Here is a 7420-nt window from a genome sequence, read left to right on the forward strand (position 1 = left end):
TTTTCGCACCGTGAATGTTTGCGCCAAGTGTGAATAACCAAATAGGGATCTATTGTTCCAATTCAAAAGCATAATCGCGTGGAACATTCGCACAAAATTTTCGTGTTCAGTGTGAAAAGGCCTTTAGGCTTTACCGATGTAAACAACATGACCACGTCTGTAGTAATAAATACTTACTGATGTTATTGGTCATAAAATTATCCTTATAAATGTTTAAAAACAGTTTAACTGATGGAACAGTCCAACAGTACAGGGACTTTTCGCTGTTTGTCATTCCGCTGGTCTGTGTTCATTTCAATCTGTACATTTGTTGTGCAAAGTTTTCATTGACCCTTTCTTTATGGGTGCTTTCACACCTGGCCCGTTGTTTCGGAACCTGGCACGTTTCCACCGTAGCTCGGTTAGCTTGGGCATATGTGAACACGGCAATCTCGCTTGGATCCGCACCAAAACAACTGGTCTGAGATCGCCTGAAAGAGGTGGGCTCGGTTCGATTGAAAACAAACTCTGGAGCAGTTCAGTTTTAGTGAGACAGCAATCGGATCCAACGGACCAACAAACCAGGCTATATATACACAATATATGATGGGTACTCTGGAGTGGGAAAGCAATCCAGTCCAAATGGACCGACGAACCAGGCTATGTATGTTGGCTGTGAATGTCTATGGGTGAGCACATCTTCGCCATTCAAAATCAAAGTGCACTTTTTTATTTTATAATGCCGTAATTGCTCTTCTTCATAGTAGGTGCATTTTAAAAATGTTTTCCCGATCAATCCTGGACTCATGCTCAAAATGATAAATTAATATAATGACAGCTAAAAAACAACAACAACAACAACAACAACAATAAGCCCAAAAAGCAGTTGTCATTGCATCCTGACGGATGACAGCCGTGACAGCTAAGTGGAATCCTGGAAAATAAACCATGGAACTTGACCAATGTGAGAACAGTTTACTCACGCATGACTTGTATTAACAAATTTGGTCCGTTTAGAAACTTTGCCGTGTGAAAGCGAACGGCACCAAGAATAAAAAGCAACATTGTAATCATTTTAATCCCTGTTTTGGAACAAAGCAATCGATCTATTACAGGTGTGAAAGCACCCTATGTTACATCTTTGCACAACTTGGTGGCAACAAGTGACTGTCCTTATGAGGGAGTTATCTGAATCATTTATTCAAGCAATTCTTTCAAAACACTAATTCATTCAGAAACAAAACGTTTATTTATTAGCAAGTCAATGAACTAAATTCTTTCAACTGATGTCGATTCATTCAGGAATGAAACAAGTAACTGTCAATGATTCATTCACTTAAACAATGATTCATTTACTTAACCAGTAATACTTTTGTATTATTTACAGTATTAGCCTATAGTTTTTATTTTGAATTAGCAGTTATTTTGATTTTTTTTCAATTTAAATTTCTTTCATTTTAAGTACTGTTGTTATGGGCTTTTGTTATTTTTATTACTTTTATTAAAAATATTAGTAGGTCAAATAGTAGTAGAGTAACAATTGACACTGTCTTTATCAGTGAGTAACTGAATCATTCAGCAACTGATTCAATAAAAAATGGAAACGTCATTTATATTCCAAGTGTTTTTTTTTTCTTTTTTTCTTTTGCTTCAGGTTTTGTAAATCACTGATCAAGACATCTCACGATCTTATTTGTTATGCTCAAGGAAAAATAAATTGTAAATATGCTGTAAATACATATTTCAAATATAGTAATATATTTGAATATACTATAAACTACAAAAGACAGTCATTATGGATGTGACAGGTTCCATGGAACTAAAAAAAAGCAGGAACACGGAGGTAGAAATAAGTAGTTCAGATCTCAGGTCCAGTGCACAGAGGCTGAAAAAACTCAATGACGCTTGTTGCTAAAAACTGCCGTGCTGCCCTTGAATGCTGTACTTAACCCTCAGCAGCTCGTGAGATGCTGGAGCATCAGTGCAAGTGTGAATGAGAAAGCAAAGAGAGTTTATTATTCATGACCCATTACTTTATATTCTCGCCACCTGGCCGTTCAATCCCAATGCTCTGAAACCCCACACGGACGACGCTGAGCTTAATGATGATGAAAACAGTGAACGGCACCTCATTCCAAAACCAATCACATCTCTAAAGGTGCTGCATCATTTTGAAGCAATCCAAGGGGCGGTTCTGTGTTTGTGGAAACACCCATTTTCAAGCCAATAAAATTTAAGGGTCAGGAATCAGCTAAACAACCACACAGCATGACAAAATGGGGTCTGTTCTAGAAACCAAGCAGCCTAACCTGCAAAACATGAAGTATCAGCCAAGAAACAATGATCATCTGGCAACAAAAGGCTGAGCTTATTATTCTGTGCGCTTGACAAGAATGAATGAGCATGACTGCCTGAAGCTATTGTACACTTTCGACTTTGACCATCCTTGCATGCATTGTAAACACACTTCACATTTTGAAACAACCATTTGCTCCATGACAATCTGCATCCAAATAAAGAAACACACATGCTTACACACTTTACGGCTCAATGACAGTGTAAACAGATACAGAGTTTGATAAATATTTCAGTTAAAAAAGATTTAAAAATAAAAATGTATTTATTGTATTTTATTTTAAATGTAAATGTTTAAAAATAAGTATGTGAAAATTGTCATTTTTAAATATTTTTTTTTAACATTCTTTATTTTATTTTTTTACATTAAGAGTAATCCATCATATATTCCAATTTTAATGTCTTACAGGCAACAAGTTTCTTTTGTTAGTTAATATGAACTAGCAATGAGCAATACTTCTAAAGCATTTATTCATCTTAGTTTAAATTAATTTCAACATTTACTAACACATTATTTAAACCAAGGTTGTACCTCTTAATATTAATTAATGAACCTGAACTAAGATGGCCTATCAATGAACAGTTGTATTTTATTAACTTACGTTAACAAAGATGAATAAATACTGTAACAAATGTATTGATTAGGGGTAGTTAATGCATTGACCAACGTTAACTAATAGGACCTTACTGTAATTTTATTTTAATGCACTTTATTCACGTTCATAAACTAGCCAGAAAATTGTTTAATATTCAGAATATATTAATGTAATGAAACGACTGAAAATAGTTTGTATTAGTATTGGTCTTAAACTGTAAATGTTTAAATATATTTAGACCTTTAGAAATTTCTTTGAAATAAAATGCATTTTACCTGCAATGTCAAAAATTTACGCCATGTAAAAAAAATATTTAGTATGTGCATCACCCAAACACAGTCAGCTGTGTATAACTGGCATTTAAAAAGAAATGGTCATGGACAAAGAATTATGCACAGTTTGTCTGATTAATGAGGTGACAAAAGTGTGTATGCAGTGCATCCCAACTCATACGTGCTTATTGAACATTTATGTTCAAAACCATAGACATTATTAGTGAGTTGGTCCTCTTTTTGCTGATATAACAGCCTCCACTTTTCTGACAGGGCTTTTTATTAGACATACACTGTCCAAGTCACTGCAGAAATGTTCAAGTATCAGTAACCCATGTTGTTATGGATGCACTTTTAACCATGTTGTATACATTCAGAATAAAGTTCATGCAAGACATTTTTGACTGACATACCAATTGTTATAGTCTATGCATTGAAATTTCTAATCGCAATGTTGCATTAGAGCACACACAAACTATTTATAATTTAGCCCGGAGAGCACCGGCATCAAAGCGCACCAATGTCATCATATCACTCTTATACCCACCCCATCATTTTCATTGTTTCTGCGTTCTTTTAAGCTTGTTCCACAGAAATCACTGCTGTTACAAAAGCCTTGCCATCTGTCCCATCACATTTTACGAGAAATGTCTGCTGGATGCTTCCGCTGCCTGATGGATCAAAAGAGCACTTGTCAGTTACTATTCAGGGTGCGCTGGGTAACCTTGAATGCTGCCACCGCTGCGATTGCAAGTGAGACAAAACGATAAACCGTGCACTGCAGGTATGAGCAAAGATTTGACTGGTGCCATCCTGACACTTACAATGCAATGGAGGTCTCAGGGTGGTTCTCTAGTGAGTCTACATTCACAAAGAAGAGGGCATGAAAGTGTTAACTCTAAAAGAAATACTTCACCCAAAACTGAAAATTTACTTAAATACTTCTCACCCACAGGCCATCCAAGATGAAGGTAGGTTTTCTTCTTCATTAAAAACAGATTGAATCACCAGTGAATACTCTGCAGTGAATGGGTGCCGTCAGAATGAGAGTCCAAACAGCTGATAAAAACATCACAATAATCCACACCACTCCAGTCCATCAATTAACGCCTTGTGAGGCAAACAGCTGCATATTTAAAAAAAAAAAAAAATCCATCAAGATGCTTTTTAACTTCACACCATTGCTTCTGACAATAATACAAGTCCTCTATACATAATAGTGCTTTCTCCAGTGATACAGTTGTTTCGTCTAAATTAAGGAGAGAAATATACACAGATCAAGCACTATTTCCAAGCAAAAACAGTCCAAAACAGTTTTAAACAAATTGGTATTTTGGCCAGAAGCAATGATTAACTTAAAATGCCTTAATCGTGGACTCTCATTCTGGTGGCACCCATCCACTTCAGAGGATCCATTGGTGAGCATGTGATGTAATGTCAAAATGTTTTAAATCAAATGATCTACATCTTGGATGGCCTGAGAGTGAGTAAAATCTCAGAAAATAATCATTTTTTGGATGAACTATTCCTTTAAAAAAATAAAGGTTTAGAGTAAATGCCATAGAAGTGAACAGTTTTTAAAAGAACCATTTTGTTTTCTTCCATTTAAAAAATCTGAAGAACTTTTTTTCTGCTGTAAAGAACCTTTTGTGGAACAGAAGGATAACGGTTCTTCGTGGAACCATCAAAGCCAATAAAGAACCTTTATTTTTGTCTGTAACAGACATATCAACATTAAATATTCATTAAAGGTATATGAATATTGATAGCATGCCTCTCATTAGAATATAACCTTAAATAATCTCAGAAACCATTTCTGTGAATGCTTATAAAACCATAAACTATCTCTTATTCTGTGCAATAACAACAACAAAAAAAAAATCTATTTTTGTTTCCTGCTCTCTTGACAGAATAGCTCAAGAGAAAAACTCAACTCCCTAATTACCTGTCTGCATATATTTTTCTGGTTCGGTTGATCACTGTACCTGAGAATTTTCCTATTGTTATTTTTGAATAAAATGCAAGACAGCCTTAAGAATGATGCGTTTTTAAGGAAGGGAAAGCCACAAGACATTCACCAGCTGTCTACAGGTCACATTCAGGTTGAGTCAACAACGCACATAGCACAGTCACTCCTCCCTCGACACGGTGAACCATTATCACTATATTTAAACAGTGTTTCGTGTTAATGAGGCACTATAGGGTGTATGTGCGTAATGAGCAATCTGTCATAGATCACGCTGGCAAAACATTATGATAATGCTGGCCTGTTCATGTTGAAGAATGCAGGCGGCTCTTGCTTCTAGTTACTTGCTAGTTAGAGCGAGAGAAATATGTAACTGATATAATGGATATAAATGTGAACACATGCAACACAATCACAGATGGATCGCAACAAAAAAAGATGACAGCTGACCGTCTGACACTTGTGGTGCTAAGTTAAGTCAGTTTCATGTCTACAGTGCTTTCGGCATATTGTTTCAAAGCAGCTTTACACAAAAGATCTCTTTGGGAGATGTTTGCATGCCAAATATTGACAAGCTACATCATATTATTTAAATGAATTATTCAATCACATTAAACTGAGGACAAATTGGGCGCTTGAGGGCATGCAAACCCTTAATTAAAAATGATGGGCGTCCCTAAAGACTCATCTTTGAAGGGCTGCCAGCCCAATAACAATTTGATAGCAATGTTTAGCATAAGGATGAGAACAAGGAGGTATGTGCTTTATTGCACCTGATGTGAATGGAAGATCTGACACAGCAAAACGTGCATAAGCAGGCTGTTCTGTGCTCCAGCTTCTCTAATGCAGCATCAAAGGCTTCACACACTCATTTGTGTTCTCAAGTTTAGGCAACAAATCCTCGTTTTTAAAAAAACTGGATGGGTGTTCAGAGAGATTCTGGATCTCACTCCCTTAGTTGTCATCTCCATAATTAGATCTGTTTGAATGTTGACGAATTTGGTTAGAAAAGCTGATCAAGTACAAATGTTTGGTCAATTAAAATATGTGCATCTCCTGTATTGCATTATATAGAAACTACTACTAGTTATAAATGCTTACCTGATATTTAACTAACAGGTGGTAGTTTGCAATTGGTTCCACTCATTCAAGTTCACAATTCTTCCATCCCTCTTGCATTTGTCATCACTGTCTATGTGAAAACGAGTGATGATCAGCCTCCGGATCATAACGACCACTAATGCACAATCTCCATCCGCAAACGCTTGGCAAAATCCTCCAAAGCGAGTCCTTTAAACTTGCTCTTAGTTTATATTCCCACAGCAGGCGAGACGCATCTGTCGTCTTGTTCTCCAGCATCCTCCGCAATCCGAGCCATGCAGCTTTCCATCTACATATCTTCTGCTGTCGCTAGGCATCCTGAGCAATAATAATGACCGGCTGAAAACCACAAGTAGCGATGTCCGATTCGCGAACGAACGGTTCTTTGAAACGGTTCTTCAGAATGATTCGATCGAGCCGATTCGCAAAGCGTGTGAATGCGAAAACACTCGCATGTGGGAGAACTTGGATGTGTTCGAAATGGAACGGAACTGTAGTCTATATATATATTATTTCGAATAGCATGATATGTGTAATTGGCATGTGTACTTTAGTAGCCTATGCAACGTCCTGTTTGCAGTGGAAATAAAAAAAGGGTTTTCTGCATTTTTAATCCAGTTTTGAGTAAAATGTCTAACCTTTTGGTTGTCTGGTCTAACACTGAGAGTAAAAACCACTGATATTAGCCTACTTACAGTTCATTTGTCACACTAAAAATCAATAAAACTGAGCGCACTAGAACACATGCAGTGCATGCCTTTACAGGGTGAATGCAGGTAAATTGGGTCACTTTTTAACACTCATGCACAATTTGCCAGATGTAAAAGCTATCCGAGTATTCTAAATGTGCAAAACATAGGTCTACTGAGAGTGGTAGCCTATATTTTACTAAACAGACCGATACGTTCAGAAAAGCATGCTTCCATATTCTTCATAGTATTGGTTTACTAGGGTATAGGGAATGTAGCAATATAGTGTAGGCTATATAAAATATACTGTGCAGAATGCAGTAATCTTCCACTCCTATCTACAGAAATACCCTGTTGAAAAAAAACAGCATATGCTGGTTATGTATCCCAGACAGCAAGCAGTTTCGGCCCAGATCCGGCCCACATCTGGACCGAATGGATTTCACATGGGCCAGATGTGGG

At 36.8% G+C, this 7420-nt stretch overlaps 1 protein-coding gene across 1 annotated transcript in view; it reads right to left on the reverse strand.

Moving 5' to 3' along the window:
- LOC109049320 (gamma-1-syntrophin-like) overlaps positions 1 to 6740 on the reverse strand; it is a 41814-nt gene extending 35074 nt beyond the window's left edge. Inside the window, exon 1 of the mRNA XM_042752219.1 lies at positions 6270 to 6740. The gene's annotated coding sequence lies outside the window, so the exon portion shown is untranslated. The remainder of the gene's footprint in view (positions 1 to 6269) is intronic.
- Between the last annotated feature and the right edge of the window lie 680 nt (positions 6741 to 7420).

This window comes from Cyprinus carpio, chromosome B24 (assembly GCF_018340385.1).
Source record: "Cyprinus carpio isolate SPL01 chromosome B24, ASM1834038v1, whole genome shotgun sequence".
Classification (NCBI taxonomy): Eukaryota; Metazoa; Chordata; class Actinopteri; order Cypriniformes; family Cyprinidae; genus Cyprinus; species Cyprinus carpio.